At 36.7% G+C, this 17,477-nt stretch overlaps 1 long non-coding RNA gene across 1 annotated transcript; it reads left to right on the top strand.

The window, feature by feature from the left end:
* The first annotated feature begins 12,778 nt into the window (after positions 1-12,778).
* On the top strand, positions 12,779-13,320 carry LOC116168974. The gene is made up of 3 exons (XR_004144891.1): positions 12,779-12,850; positions 12,940-13,121; positions 13,179-13,320. It is a non-coding gene; the product is annotated as an uncharacterized LOC116168974 (long non-coding RNA).
* Positions 13,321-17,477: the final 4,157 nt, after the last annotated feature.

The following is a 17,477-nucleotide window of genomic DNA, read 5'->3' as shown; positions in this document are numbered from 1 at the left end:
AATCATTACGGTGATGTGTAAAGAAGTGGAAAATTAATTTCCTATTTTTATGTGTAATTCAACGAAACTTAATTGGGAAGAGTTCTATAATTTTTGTATGAGTTGGATTGTAATAATTGTCATCATATCAAAGCTTCAGTTGGTAAACTCATTCCCATTTAGGTTTAACAGTACAGTAGTGCATATATAAGTATGATTATTAAACAGTTCATAGATTTCGCAATCCATGTCGGAGACATTGGAAATGATAATCTTATAACGCGACATGTGAAACACAAACAACTCTTATTCAATTGGATCACCCTTTTGAATAATAATAAGCGTCATAACATGCTCTTAACACTATCAAAGAATATGTGCGAGAATTTAGATTGGAATTGACAAAACAATTGATCACTACCAACTAAGTAGCGTATCGCCATTATTCGCCTTTTTCTTAACCTACCGATCACGGCCGAATACGATACAATCATTACCCGATGGGACACCGTTGTCTTTTGGCCTTGAACGAAACTCGTAACTTTGTACTCATATATGAAAACAAACATTTCCAATGTTAAAAATTCAACATAATTAGGGCAAAGTTAATATGATATTAAGGTCAAGTGGGATGTAAAAGGTGATCACGTGGGGATATATTATTTTTTATGGCAGCAAAGAAGGAAACAGCAATGGAAGCGACGGAAATGAAGCGCATGTATGCTCTAAGTAGAAATATGAACAAAAATTATGGCGTAACCGTTGAGTGATAGATCCTTCACTCAACGGCGTAACCGTTATGTCCATTTAGGCATTGTTCATTTTCTTAAATAGACATGGCAAAAATGTGGTAAATTTAGTGTCTAGAGACTTTCGTCGCACAAACCTTAATTAGCGTGGTCTTGGAATTAGTCATACAATCCTACTGACGCAGAATTGAACTGATATCTCAATGCGTATCTATACAGAAATGTAACGAGTAAAGGAATTCATTAATCCATTTAATCTACTGCATAGAGAGAGGGTTGTAAAAACACAAGACGTACATCAAACGAAACATTAATAATTTCCTTAAGTAAAGACTTTGTTTATCCACACTCCGACTAGAAACTGCGATTGAAAGGCCTTACTTCTTGTCGTGCCGTATAAGATGATTTTACAAAGCCATCATTAGCTTTGCCCCGATTTCGCATCGATTTCTGATGTAGGTCCAATTAAGAATATTTACATTTTCAAATAAGCTCAACATCTTAAACTGAAGTGTATTTATTTAGGGATTGCCGGGGGGCACATTCTCCGTCCACACCCCTGAAGTTCCCAATCTAGCTTTAAAATCGTATTAAATATTGAACTGGAACAATTGACGCATTTTCAACTTTACTAGAATTAGGTACCTAAGTATAGACTTTATGTCGACGTGGCCTTTCCGATTCCACGACCATCGTGTCAATGATAAGCGCGGATACTGCAGCTGAGGAGAAAGGAAAACCTAGAGGGCAAGCTGTCTTTTACGGTTACGCATTTGACTGGTTCTTTCAATTTAATTTGAATGCACCTGTGATAATGAAATGAAAGCGGACGTAATTAATTTTTTCTATGGAATATGATATCTTGATTCGAGATTTCTCTAGACCTTTTTGATTTCTTGATGTTATTAGTTAGTCCACCGTCAACGAGCGGCAAGAAGCGGATTCATGATTTGGGACTTTCTATCCGTCCGTCCTTCCGTTTGTGTAGATTATCTCACGAACAGTTTTAAATTTTCCAATACTGTTTTCAGTAATAGGTAGACAATGGTCAAGGGACTAACGAATTAAATTTTGGTCAACCGTTGCCCATATTAGTTGAGTTTATTTATTTAGTTTAGTATTACGATCGGCAGTAAGGCTTTAAGATATACGTCTGCTTGTTTATCCTAAAAGGGATAAGACTTGTACGCTAACATCTAGTTTTCAAGGTTGTTCGAGCCATGGCATAGTTCGTCTTAGGGATGCGCCATCAGTGATGAAAAAGGTTGCAGGTGTGTCTGAATAAGATGGTACCATACCGAACCCTCGACGAAACTTAAATGTGCTAGCAATAGGAAGTTAATTTGTTTTTGGTTATTTTGTAGTTTGTTTTGGTCATAGATTAATACAGAACGTTACGTTCTTTCTTTTTCTTACCAATTTACATTCCGCTTCTTTTTTCGAAATATACTTTAATTTAAAATCTTACGCCAACTAGACGTTCCTTTACAAACACGTTTAGTTAAGATGCAAGTTATTCCTTTAGTAAATTTGTTGTTACCTTAGTTCTTTATTTACACTGCTAGAGGCCATCCGAGTATTATAAGGTTTCATTTACAATAGTTCTTTGTTTCGCCGCCAGAGGTCGTGCAGATTTTTGCCCATGGTACTTCTAATACCATCCCTTCTTTAATTTGATCTTGCGTATAGTCGTATTTTTCCGTTCCTTTCGCGCATACAGTGGTTACGTGCAAATTTTATTATTTTATGTATACGCCATTACTTTTTACTTGCCTTATGTCTACCTGAAAAATGTCTTATTGTTTTGTTTATCATCATGTTTTTTTGGAGGGGCTTCTCTATATTTCTGATATGCTGTGACTGTGCTCCACTGAATAACGCTCTAGGGATTTGTATTTGCAAGTAATTAGTGTGAGGTATGTAAGTTAGTTCAGCAATATTCTTAATAGATATTTTTTAAGGTTGTATCCTCCCTCAAGGATTTTCATAGTTTTCTCTCAATTTTCGCATAGTTTTCTCTTCTGAATTTCTTTATCGTTATTATCTACCTGGATAGAATAGCTTATTACCTGCGCAGAAGCTGTAGGTATGACAAACAATGTTACCTGAAGCGCCATCTTAGCGAATTGACAATGGCAACGGCACGTGATTCTACCTTATAAAGAATTCTCATTTCTCGGATTCAGTAAGCGCTTTACCAACTTAATTACTTTGTATCATTTAACTAAAGTAGTTGATCTCATTCTCCGTTGTTCTCTAGATGTCTTTGCGGTGTTTTTCTGTGTGCGTTTTAGTCAAGTTGTTAGTGTTGGGAATGTCAATGTCTGTCATATAAATAGATTTTTTCTACAACTGTCAAAAAAACCTGTCATTTTCTGACGAATTTCGAAGCGCGAAGTACTAGATTTTTAAACGGTTAATTAATAAGTAAGGTTGCCCTTGACAACGTGCGCGAAATCGTCAACAGTGAAAAAAAGTATTTCGCGCACGTGTCAAAATTGAACTTAAACAGCAAATTTAATTAACAATCGGTTCAGTTGTAGAAAAAATATTGTATATAACGCTAGCGCGAAGTTATTTCGCGCATTTGACTGATATTTTGACTCGGCTTCGCCTCCTCAAAATACCTTCAGTCTCAATGCGCGAAATTGAACTTCGCGCTCTTGTTATATAAATAACTATTTTCTACAACTGTCAAAAAATCTGTCATTTTCTGACGAATTTCGAAACGCGAAGTATACTAGATTTTTAAACGGCTAATTAATAAGTAAGGTTGCTCTTGACAACGTGCGCGAAATCGTCAACAGTGAAAAAAAGTATTTCGCGCACGTGACAAAGTTGAACTTAAACAGCAAATTTAATTAATAATCGGTTCAGTTGTAGAAAAAATATTGTATATAACTCTAGCGCGAAGTTATTTCGCACATTTGACTGATATTTTGACTCGGCTTCGCCTCGTCAAAATACCTTCAGTCTCAATGCGCGAAATTGAACTTCGCGCTCTTGTTATATAAATAACTATTTTTCTACAACTGTCAAAAAAACCTGTCATTTTCTGACGGATTTCGAAACGCGAAGTACTAGATTTTTAATCGGTTAATTAATAAGTAAGGTTGCTATTGACAACGTGCGCGAAATCGTCAACAGTGAAAAAAAGTATTTCGCGCACGGGACAAAGTTGAACTTAAACAGCAAATTTAATTAACAATCGGTTCAGATGTAGAAAAAATATTGTATATAACGCTAGCGCGAACTTATTTCGCGCATTTGACTGATATTTTAACTCGGCTTCGCCTCGTCAAAATACCTTCAGTCTCAATGCGCGAAATTGAACTTCGCGCTCTTGTTATATAAATAACTATTTATTATACCTGAATCACAATCTCCGTTTTAAATACTCAAATGCGTGCAAAAAAAGGCCTTTAAAACACACGTGCTTTAAAGTTGCGAGTAGTAACGATACTTCAAGTATGACTTTTGAAACTGTCATCTGGGGCTGAAATAAAAAATCCTCTTAGGTCGCTTTCTGTAAATGCATAACATTTCTTTGGCTTGTACCTATCCTTTGTTTGAAGGTTTCACAAACGCGCGTAATTTAGGGTATGCTTCCAAATCCACTTTTTAATCGCAGCACTGTGTAAAGTTTTGAGTTAATGCACCAAAAGGTAGGAGATTTAAATACCTTTGACATTTCCTTCATATATCTCAGCATTATCGATGCATTTAAGACTTTATTCGTAAGTAACTTCCTATTCATCCATGGAAACAACTTTTCATATTCTTTATAATAGGCTTTACTGGATTTGGATTTTACACCTACCAACGTTTGTTTAGATTTTACAACAAGCGATTTAATGGACGATGTATTATCTTTTCCAACGGAAATCGTTTTATTTACAAAGACGATGATTTTTATAAGCAAACGTCAAGTGACATTTCCATGGCAATCGTGAAATTTCGAACACCCAGCCCACTTAATTAAACATGTATTCGAGTATAACGTCAATATGATTTCATTGTATTTCCTATTTTTAAATTATACTGCAGGTATAATAAAAATACTATAAGATACACGTGTATAATTGGTCTTTAAAGCACTTGCAACGTTAAAGGCACTCCGCTTTGCGTCGTGCCTTTAAACTCGTTGCGCGTGCTTTAAAGACTTGATTATGCACTTGTATCTTAATATACTATTTGTATTTTATCTACAAGTGAAATGTCTGGTTTATCATTGTGAATCATGTTATCTGCTCCAATATAACTTATATGTGTGATTTTGAAATATTATCTGTGGAGTATATTTTTAGTATTATGTGTTATCGAATGTGGTTATGTTCAAGAGCTAATTTTTGATCTATGATTTTAGATCCTTGATCCTCTCGATATATGTATTCTGTTTGTGCGAGTCGTGTTCCGACCCATATTATATGTTGAATTGTTTCCGATGTTTGTGAACAGAGCTAACAAGAATCATCTGTCAGTGTTATTGTTTTTATAGTTGCTTGTGTTAATAGACCTGGTTTTGTATTGCTAACATGAAACCTCTGGGAAAATATCACATTCAGATCACCAAAAATGCGTTGCCGTAAAATGAACACAATCTTGGTAGTCCGAATCCGAATCCGAATAAACCATATTAAAGTTTAACATGATGCATACTAATAAGCAAGAAAGCGAATGTTCCTTCCATAATCTGAAAGCACATGTTAAATTTGAAAATAGACTGAGATAGCAGTACTCGAATTTACAATAAAATGACATTAAAACAAAATGAATCTCCGAAACAAAGATAGTAAGTAAGGAATGAGGTTATTATAATTATCTTCAGTCATCCAATTAACTAGAATGTATAGGTGTTGCAGTTAGCAATATCATTGCAAACCAGGCAGTAATAGAAGCTTAAGAACGCATGACTTAGAAAAAAAATAATTTTCCTAGTATCCAAGGCAGAGCAGGGTCGAGCGTTCTAAAAAATCGCTCGAGCGCTCTAATTTTCTCAAAAATGCTCGCGAGGATCGAGTTGTTTTGCAAAGCGAAACCGCTTTCGAGTTTGGAGCACTCCTAAAAGTACCCGAGCGGTATATCACGAGCGCTCGAAAAAAGCCTTCCTTCAGCGCTTGAGGGCAGTTAAAAGCGCTCACGAGCGAAAAAAAAAACGCTCAAGGGCGGCAAAAACGTTCGCGAGCGGAAAAAGCCCTCGCGAGCGAAACAAGAGCGGTGTATGGGTGCGAACCGCCGCATCGGTATGCATACTTTCATATCCTGCTGTACAAATATATTCCGCTCCAGCTCCCATGCCCGCATTCCCGCGTCGGTTGGAGTGGACTTTAAGTCTGGGGACCTAGGGGGCATGACTGAGGCCCATTCCGTGCTATTCATTTGTTTTCATACACTTGATTTCCATACAGCTGAGCCAAAATAGAAAAATGTGCTGGGGAACCATCTTGCATCGTAAATAAAGGCAAATCGTGTTGCAAAAAATGCCTTTATGAGTGACCAGGCAAAAAGAAAGCATCTATCAAATGATCCCTAATTATACCACCTCATACGTTTAATGAGAACTGCAATTCCATACGGACTTTCTTCCACCCATATGTGGTTATTATGGAAATTGAATTTCTTGAAAAACTGGCTTTGTCAGTACAAATGGTGGTACAATCAATATTGGGGTTTACTGTTCGCATATTAAGGTACCTGCGGCAGAAGTCAAATTTTGAAAGGAAAGCTCGAAGAAACACCACCTGCACTTTATCAATGTGGTAACAGTAAAAATCGTGAACCCTGTAGATCGGTAACGAGGCGTTTGTAGACCTATGTTTTATATGAACTTTTAATCGTAAAATAAGCCAGAGAATTAGGGGCTTCCGTATGTACATTATATTGTATATTTAGATGGTACCAACTCATACGAAACGTACTGACTAAGATCATGTATAACATTGGCTCCGTTAACTTAGCACCGCCATTTCAAATTTTTGACTAAAGACAGATTGCGCTAGAATCTCTATGGCTAGCGCCAGCTAGCGCCACTTTGAGTTCAGCTAGCGCCATTATAGATTTTACAAAAAAGCCTTTGACTTTCGGGGGGTGCTATGTTAACGCTAGCACCACCATTGCGTCCGATCATTTCCAAAAGCAAGCGCTGTGTTCGTTAGAGCTAGCGCCAGCTAGCGCTACAAATTTTAGAGCTAGCGCCACCCCCCAATAGTGCAGGGGGCAATTTTTCCTAGCACCACCATTTTGTTTTTTCGGGTAAAATTTTGACGTTTTGTGTTCTGCTGTCCTAGCGCCAGCTAGCGCCACAAATTTTAGAGCTGCCATCACCCTCCAATAGTGTGGGGGGAGGGGGCACCACTATTTTGTCTTTTCGGGTAAAAATTTGATGTTTTCTGTTCTGTAGACCTAGCGCTCAAGTTAACCTAGCGCAATTATAAATCCTAGCGAGTTTATAATTTTGCAGTGTCTGTCCGTCTGTCCGTTAGCACGATATCTTGATAACGATAACGAATTGACTGTTTACGATGAAATTCTGTAAATGGATTCTTTATCAAATTTGTAGATCGGAGTTCGTGAATTGGCAATGTAGACCAAAAAATAAAGTAAGCACTTTTGACATCTCTGTGAGTTATGAACCGAATTGTATGAAATTCAATATGTGTATAGCTTTAGCCATATAAAACGCAATTCCAAAAGTTGAGCCTCATCGATCAACATTCACAGTGCTCTTTTCGCATCTCGACCATTTACAAACCGGATTGAAAACTTTCTTATTTATGGAAGCATTTAAAAGAAATTTGATACATAGCCACTTGGAATAAAAGCAAATTTAACGCCAGTTTCAAAATTTGGTTTTGTGCATGATGTGTAGTGCCAATTTTCTTATTTATGGAAACAATTAAATGAAATTTCATACATATACACTTTAAATAAAAGCAAAACTAACACCAAGTTCAAAATTTGGATTTGCACATGCTGTAGCCTTACCCAGGAGCTCGTTTTCTATAAGTATTTATTTACACGTCGATGCGAAAAGGGCACTGTGAATGTTGATAGATTAGGCTCAATTTTTGGAATTGCGTGTTATATAGCTTAAGCTATACGAATATTGAATTTTATGCAATTCGGTTCAAAACTCACGCAGATGTCAAAAGGGCCTTACTTATTTTTTGGGATACATTACCAATTAATTTATGAACTTCGATCTACAAATTTGATAAAGAATCCAACTACAACATTTCATCGTAATCGGTCCATTTGTTATCGAACTATTGTGCTAACGGACAGACACCGCATCTGGGACGGTCAAACTCTATCTTGTTAAACCCCAATGTGCAAATCTGCCCCTCTTAGGGTTGGAAATAATAATCAAATTATTTCAATTTGAAATCCTTTACTTTTTGGATTGATCGTTCTGTTTAAAGTAAAAAGTTCCAATAAAAATACTAAAATTTGTATATAAAGTAGCAAGATTGTAACCCTTCATTTCGAAGTAAACTGACGGTGAGGTATGCAGGTACAAACTTACTTAAATCCTTTATGAATGCGCAAAAGTTGTAAATTATTTGTCACATCAAGGGTTTACAGGCGCGTCAATTGTGTGAATATTGGTAAATCTGCATTGTTAAAAAAACACCTTTAGGTAGTAGTCGACGTGACGTACATAGGTATATAATTTATCGAGAGTAAATACACAAGAGCTTGATTTTTAATCGCATAATTTTATTTTTACACGAAAGTTTTGTTGCAACGGAAAAAACTCGAAACCAAAAGTGTGATAAAATCGCGAATGTTTTAGCTGGAGCGATTTTATTAATATTATGCTTTTGATCGAGAGTTTTCTCCAGGAGGCAACAAAATTTGAGTGAATTAAAAATAAAATTATCCTGACCAAGGTCGAGTGTATTTTAGGGAGATTAATAAAAGACAGTAAATTTTACAGCCACTACATATTTTACGTATTCCTACACGCATTTTTATCGCTGTAAAAAGCTACCTAGCATTTAATCAGATAAAAAATCATCTGATTGGGTAGAGTTTGAAACAATCACCTAGCTGATTGGTCGTATATTAATGGAGTGTATTAATCATATAAAATACATATGCCTTATTTGCACCCTAAAAATTAGTTAGCTATACGGAAATTACACATAAGTATATAAGAACTGCTTCTTTGTTTTTTAGCAGAATTAACAAATATGCTGATTGATTTAACGACTTTATATAGGTTATGAGTAGGTACGTTCGTTGAAATTTTCAAATTTTGCACTGCGCTGTGTTCTAAACGATTTAGCTTGCAATACTGTGGTAGTGAAATTAATACTGTGACTTACAAAAAGAATTGTTTAGTGAGTAGAGCACAAAACAGAAAAATTTCACAAGAAACAGTACCTAATATGGAAATTTTAAAATTAAAAATTCATAATATAGTACGGTGCAATTGGTCGACAAAACGGCTTAACCTAAACATCAAAAGTAAAAGTTTTCCATTAACTGCAAATTGTTCTATACAGTCCACATATTGTTTGGTAAAAAGTTACACCAGTTGGTAAATTAGTAGATTTTGGTGTTTTTCTTAAATATTTAGAAAACTATGGGGTTTGGCGAGAAAAGTACCATATCCAAAATAATCTACATTAAATTGTGAATAAAAATGGTCTTGTGTATAATCTTGCTCAAGTCAACGATTCCAGAGTTACGGAGGGTGTAAAAGTAGGCATTTTTCGTATTTTTTCGATTTTCTGGAAAAATGAAATCATGTTTGAAGTAAAGAACACTGAAGATCTGGCTTGTTTTCGTTACCAGTGTTACTTGCAAGCTATTTCAAAGCATCCTATACATTCACTGTTCAAGTTGGCTGCGCTTCTCCCCACTTCAGCAGCTACCAGGTAGAACATTCATTTAGAACTTACCATCAGGTGCAGCGGTGGCTGCATGAGAAGAAGAACCCGATGAAGTGGGAATGCAAGATTGCCAAACACCTGAGAGCAATAACAACACATCCTGCAACTCCCCAGGGATTACTGTCCCTCATAGTGGAAGTCTCTTGAAAAAATGGCCTCCCTTGAGAAGGTGGTAAGGTTATCGTTCCTTCAAGGACTTATCGGTAACATATCACCGGTCACTAAAGCGCAATTTGTTTTAACCGGTTTTAACAAAAAAAAATAGTTTCCTTAGAGATAATCTCATATTTTTTCCAAAAGAATCTAAAAAAAAAATGAAAAATTTCTACTGTTACACCCTCCGTAACTCTGGAATGGTTCAATTTAGCAAGATTATATATGAGGTCATTTTTGTTCGCAATTTACTGTAGATTATTTATTTGATTTCGCGCTAAATAGTATAGTTTTTTAAATATTTAAGAAAAACTTATCACAACTACTAATTTTCCAACATCTACTTTTATTCTAAGTGGTTATGTTTCAAATTTCATTTGAATGCCTCCATAAATAAGAAAGTTGACACTGCGCATGCGCAAAACCAAATTTTGAAACTGGTGTTATATTTGATTTTATTCCAAGTGACTACGTATCAAATTTCATTTAAATACCTTTATAAATAAAAAAGTTTGCAATTCGGTTTATAAATGGTCGAAATGCGAAAAGAGGATTGTGAATGTTGATCGATTAGGCTCAATTTTTGGAATTGCGTTTTATATGGCTAAAGCTATACGCATATTGAATTTCATGCAATTCGGTTCATAACTCACGGAGATGTCAAAAGGGCCTTCCTTATTTTTGGGTTACATTGCCAGTTCACGAACTCCGATCTACAAATTTGATAAAGAATCTCGTAAAGAATCCACCTACAAAATTTTATCGTAATCGCTCCATTCGTTATCGAGATATCGTGCTACGGACAGACGGACAGACACCGCAAAATTATAAACTCGCTAGGAGCTCGTTAATAAATGATAATTTTCTTCCATGGGGATCGTGGTCCCCATTACACTGACTGGCCGCGTTACCTGCACGTCGTATGGCAATAAACCTCTCGCCAGGAAAGATTGCCGGTCACAGAACACTTGATCCCGATCTACGATCTATGTTTTTCTAAAGATGTGAGCGACTTCCGGGATAGTATCGTGTCAATGTTGAACAAAAAGACTTTTCGTTCAACATTAGCGCGATCATATTCTGGAAGTCGCTCGCATCTTAAGAAAAACATAGATTGTAGATCGACAGAAGGTGTGCTATGACTGGCAATCTTTCCTGGCGAGAGTTATACTTAAATTTGTCGTAAGTAATTAGCTCGGGGTTCCCCAGTAATATTGGTAATGCGTTTTCCCAGGTATTCCACAAAATTTTCGAGCTTCAAGGTCCCAATGTCTCTACTGCGAAAGGTATAAAAATATGTTTCTGTTCTATAATAATTGAACTGTATTTCCTTATTTTAATACTTGCCGCAGATTCAGCTACCACACCACTCGTTTTACTAGAAAATTAATCCAAAATATTTCAGTGGTGCCAAGTCATAAAGCTAGGAAAAACTGTCCCAGACTACTTGGGTGTGGCGCCTACTCTTAAGATTTTGACTCTATCTGGGAGATGTCAGCAAAACACAAAATAGCAAAATTGTACACGAAAAAACAAACCGGTGGTATTATAAAAAAAAGGACCCCCACAATGTTGGGGATTGGGCGCCAGCTCTGCGCTACGTTTAAAGAACACAGCGCAGCGCTTGCTTTTGGTAGTCATCGAACACAATGGTGGTGTTAGAGGTAAACCACCCCCAAAAGTTAAAGGCTTTTTGCAAAATTTATAATTGCGCTAGGTTAACTTGAGCGCTAGGTCTACAGAACAGAAAACATCAAATTTTTACCCGAAAAGCCAAAATGGTGGTGCCCCCCCCCCACACTATTGGAGGGTGATGACAGCTCTAAAATTTGTGGGGCTAGCTGGCGCTAGGTCAGCAAAACACAAAACGTCAAAATTTTACCCGAAAAAACAAAATGGTGGTGCTAGGAAAAAATGCCCCCCGCACTATTGGGGGGTGGCGCTAGCTCTAAAATTTGTGGCGCTAGCTGGCGCTAGGTCTGACGAACACAGCGCTTGCTTTTGGAAGTGATCGGACGCAATGGTGGTGCTAGCGTTAACATAGCACCCCCCGAAAATCAAGGGCTTTTCTGCAAAATCTATAATGGCGCTAGCTGAACTCAAAGTGGCGCTAGCTGGCGCTAGGTCAGCAGAACACAAAACGTCAAAATTTTACATGAAAAGACAAAATGGTGGTGCTAGGAAAAATTGCTCCCCTCATTATTGGGGGGTGGCGCTAGCTCAAAAATTTGTGGCGCTAGCTGGCGCTAGGTCTGACGAACACAGCGCTTGCTTTTGGAAATGATCGGACGCAATGGTGGTGCTAGCGTTAACATAGCACCCCCCGAAAATCAAAGGCTTTTCTGCAAAATCTATAATGGCGCTAGCTGAACTCAAAGTGGCGCTAGCTGGCGCTAGCCATAGAGATTCTAGCGCAATCTGTCTTTAGTCAACAATTTGAAATGGTGGTGCTAAGTTAACGGAGCCTATAACATTTAGATGCTACAAATCCGTAAGTGCCACTAGATTTCTACTCTCTACTTACTAATAAAATATTTAAATGCCCTGTATTAAGTGTATGTGACAATCAATTTCTCAAGTAAGAATTTGTGACATCAAAATGCGGGAGGAATAAATTACAATAACGGTGAGCAAAGTGCACACTTTTTATCGTTTAATAGAAACACTACGCAGCTCCTGTCGCTTATGAACCTCATTCTAGTGCGACGGACACAGAGACGGACCTAGACAAAAAAATCGGGGGGGCAGACATGATATTTTGCCAACTCAACTGTAAAAATTTCCAACTCAAACGGGTAGTACCTATCTATTAAGTATTAATATTTCCAAGTCTAATAAATCATGTAGAAAATGTAAGATATCAGTATACGGTCTCTAATACTAATTTATCTACGACTATTAAATAACGCTCAAATAACGTCACTATATTTTAGCGAATTATGATATGCATTATTATCGGTTCCTCTAAAATCCTTATATACAACTACTTTACGTCACTATATATTTCTCACAATTGCATATGTATAAGTTCATAATTGCATATGTACTAAAAATAGAACCGCCCATCTCGTATGTACTACCTGTCAGTTTTGTTTTGAATTAAGCATTTCTTGTGTTAGAAATGAGAGATTTCGGGTTACGTACGCTTAACTTTGTAGGTTTATTTGAAAAACAATTAATACAGGAACTTGATCCACCCCTATGACGAGATATGTGCGATATTTATAAAATGGGATGAAATAAACTTGTAAAATACCTGAATTCATTGGCAAGTTCAGGCAACGTTACTTAACGACAGATACCTTCGCTGATACAAATATTCTGCATGAGCATGAATAAGGTTTTCGTTTGTATTTAAAGTATCTATACCTTCATATTCACAAGGCATTATTTGTAGCATAATGGATTATCGGAAGCCCCATTTGAAGATTATGCTAGGTATAACCTATAAGTTTCAGCCTTTTACGAAGAGAAATATGTTTCGTACAACATATGTGGTATTGTTGTCGAAATTGTGCCACGATACAAAACAATAACATTTGTAAACTCGTTGACAATAAAGGATACAAATTGTCGTAGCACTTAACCACCGTTTTGCATGATTTATTTTAAGAATTGATAATTCGTAACAGGTCTTACATACTAGGCATTGACCAAATTACTTAAATAGATGGCTACAATATGTACGTTAACTAATAAAAAACACCTCTTGCCCTTAAATTTGCAATAAAACTATGCTTTTATTGCTTAAACTTCGTTTCTAAAAGAGGAAGAAACTTCTTGGATGCAGGTCGGAGAAGCGTAACGAAGTCTTTGAAAAATTAGATTATGTATGCGAAACAAAATATTGTATTCCATTTGGCAGCTGTGTAACAATTTCTGCAGGCATAATTGATACATCGGGATCGGATTTAGTATACATAGACCGGGAGGCAGCGTACATAGTAACTAAACCATAAGCGACAAAAAATTCGACAATACAGGCTGAAAGTACGTTGAAAACTAATAATAAAATCACTCGTCTGCCAGTCGTAAGTGGCAGCATTAACTTGGGAGGCGCTGAATAGGTGACTTCTTTAGGTGATCAACTAAATTACCAAACTATAAGGGTCACGGAAAAGTTTTGTATCAAGAAATCCCATTTTTTCCATAGTTTTCAAATATGCTATGGCAGACGATTTTAAGTGCAGCGTTGGTAGCGAAAGACGCCCTCCAATGTAGGGAAAAACACCCCTGAACTAAACCATGAGGACCGTATAAAAATTATACATAAAAAATTCCTCTTTTTGTCACTACTTTAAAATATATCCTGGCAGACGATATTAAGTGTAGCTTTAATAGTGGCAGACGTCTTAGAAGTTAAAAAATTTAGGTATACTAAATCCCTGCGAGTGCGAGCGTGTGAGAGTTAAGCGCGCGAGAGCATAACCAACAGAGATAGCGATAGGATACTGACTACTGAGATCTTTCAAACCATTTGATTCTAAACTTCTGATTCACATAGTTCCATCCACTTCAATCAAACGGATTGTAGAAACTCAGACATTTTTCGGTGGCATTCGCTCAAATTGCGATGAACTAAACCATGAGGACCACACACAAGTCATACATCCGGTAAATGCGTGGGAATCCGGTAACGCGTTACCCTGCGCGTTACACACATCAACACCCAAATTCACGAACATCTCTCGAAGGTTTATGAATTTCAGCGTGTATTGGAAAAGAGACCTACTTCCATCTATACCTTGATGGTAGCGTCAATTTTACATTTCCCAAAGCAATATCCATATCGGAAGCGCTAATAATGACTTTGCTACTTGTTGGTAGTTTACGAAGATGGTAAATTATTCGAGAATCTGCCTCTTAGTGGCTGCAGCACAATTCAGTTTTTACCACATCATCTTCCCTTGTCACAAATTTATAGCACTTATCTTCATATGTGGCAAACACAACTTTCCTTTCAAGTAAAGCACAACACGTCTTTTTTGCCTATGCACGGTATAAGTAATCTACAAGAGAGGCTTTGAGCTATCATTGCGAAGTGGTTTTATGAAATTTGCAGGCTGCTTCTGAATGGAAACAGAAATTGAGTAGGATTGTAATCTTTCCTTATTTTGATCCCAACGATCATGTTCTGCGTCCTTCATGGAAGGGGTAACTATCTGTCAAAAGTAAGATGTACTTCTCTCGCTGACACAGCACAAATCTTGCCGAGGATGTGTTCAGAAAATCGCTCAAAGGTTTACCGGAGATCTTTTAAAAGATGCAAAAAAAATAATCCATCGATTAAAACAACATCTACAACTGGAGTCAGAGGATAGTTTAGAACGAGCTGAAGATCTATCTTCTTTTCTCTTCAAGTTTTCTGTTTCTCAGTCTGAGAAGAATTCAAGAAATACCGACAATCTTATAGTGAAATAAACAATTTATTATTTTCCCTAATTTAATTCGTTTGGTAACTCCAAGCGGTGCGTAAATCTATAGCTATCTCTGTTCGTTGTGCTCTCGTGCGCTTATCTCTCACACACTCGCACTCGCTGGGATTTACTGTACCTAATTTTTTTAACTTCTAAGATGTCTGCCACTATTAAAGCTACACTTAATATCGTCTACCAGGATATATTTTAAAGTAGTGACAAAAAGAGTAATTTTTTATGTATAATTTTTATACGGTCCTCATGGTTTAGTTCAGGGGTGTTTTTCCCTACATTGGAGGGCGTCTTTCGCTACCAACGCTGCACTTGAAATCGTCTGCCTAGCATATTTGAAAACTATGGAAAACATGGGATTTGTTGATAGAAATCTTTTCCGCGACCCTTATAGTTTGGTAATTTAGTTGATCACCTAAAGAAGTCACCTATTCAGCGCCGCCCCAAGTTAATGCTGCCACTTACGACTGGCAGACTGGTGATTTTATTACTAGTTTTCAACGTACTTTCAGCCTGTATTGTCGAATTTTTTGTCGCTTATGGTTTAGTTACTATGTACGCTGCCTCCCGGTCTAACATAGGTACATCACATAAAAATCCACCTTACTTCCATAGGTTATGTCACAATCTAAAACAATGAAAAATGAATGACAACCATTTACCTATATTAGCAATAATCTTACGTGTAGGTAATTACGTGTTGAATTAATGACTTCTGGGAACTTTAGATAAATTGCATATTTAGTTCGCCACTTAGGTACATTGCGATACCTACATTGAAAGATTTGAGGTTAAATACCGTCAACGAATGAACGAACGCAAACCAAACCATAGGCGTACATTGCGCTACCGCTATGAAGTTGCTACGTTTCAAACTGATTCAGATGCCGCATTTTCTATTTAATTAAATAGTCGTAGATAAAATAGCGTATTTTACTTGCATATAAAGGCGATTATGACACTCGGAAAAATTACAACACTCGCCTTCGGCTCGTGTTGCAAACTTCACCTCGTGTCATAATCGCACACTTTATATGCTCGTATAATAATATACTATAAAAGCATTACCAAAATATCAACCTTGTGTTGAAGAAGAAGGAAGTGACTTTCCTATTAAAGAGTCCTTTTCTATAGATTTTGCCGCAATTTCTCATTCCTTCAGTAGTCGACTTATGACATTTACGATTTATGAAAATTACCAACTCTTGTCAAAATAGCCAACTAGTTAAGTATTGAAGGGGCAGCCTGCCCCCCCCTTGCCCCCCATAGGTCCGTCGCTGGACGGACATATATCTTGAATAGCAAACAAATCAGCCTCCCTTTGGCCCCTTGAGTGTCGCATTACTTAAAAACGGATGCGGTTAGTTTTTTTGAGGCAAACTTCTGCTGAATGCAAATATTTGTTTTATACCTACATCGTTTGTTAGGAAGCAACCGCCATCAAAATGTATTATGAACGCTTGTATTGTACAACATATAGAAGAATCTTGGTTGAATAGCATTTTTACAGTAACAGTGTTGCACAATCACATTACTAAAACTTTAATGCTTTCATAAACATAAACCGTAAAACTACGAGAGGACAAGTTATCATACTCGTTCCGAAAAAGTCGTATGATACGCAACTTACAAATTCTCCACAATGTGCTCTCATTTTTTATCGGTTTAGTCTTTCACAGCATCTGCAAGTATTACATGTGCGTACCTTTTAAGGACGGCATACGAATTAAAAAATTGAACCAGTTATGAAATGAGGCAACTATGATTCAGCTATTAAATATCAGAGGTCGCAGCATGTTTTAAAATCGAAAGATAGTGAAGTATTATCTTTGTAGTAAATAAATTGTGCTGCCACATCATGTCGAGTAGGTGGTACTATCTACTTACACAATTGGTTTGTGTATACTCTAAATTTAATTACTTTTACATGTTGACTTCCATGACCTTGTGCACATTCCTTTGCTTATTTTAAGGAGATAAAAAACAGCTGGTTGACATAGATTAAATTACATTTAAAGGTACACGCAAAAACCGATTATGCACCATTACCAGAGGTTATAATAATTCGACAAATTCAAGGCATGTTTTTTTGTTCAAATACCTAGCCCTTCTGCTGTCGCTCTGCAGTCGAAATCGCAAATAAAATTTTTGACGTTCATTTGTTAATATTCTTATAAATTCTTTGACGTGGTGAATTTAAAGGATACATAGGGGAATTTGCTTTATTTACAAAAAACTGTTTGTTTTTGTTTATTTTGTCATACCTA

Source organism: Photinus pyralis, unplaced genomic scaffold (assembly GCF_008802855.1).
Source record: "Photinus pyralis isolate 1611_PpyrPB1 unplaced genomic scaffold, Ppyr1.3 Ppyr1.4_LG4, whole genome shotgun sequence".
NCBI lineage: Eukaryota > Metazoa > Arthropoda > Insecta > Coleoptera > Lampyridae > Photinus > Photinus pyralis.
The sequence above is the reverse complement of the archived record's forward strand: the minus strand, read 5'-3'. Positions and strand labels throughout refer to the sequence as shown.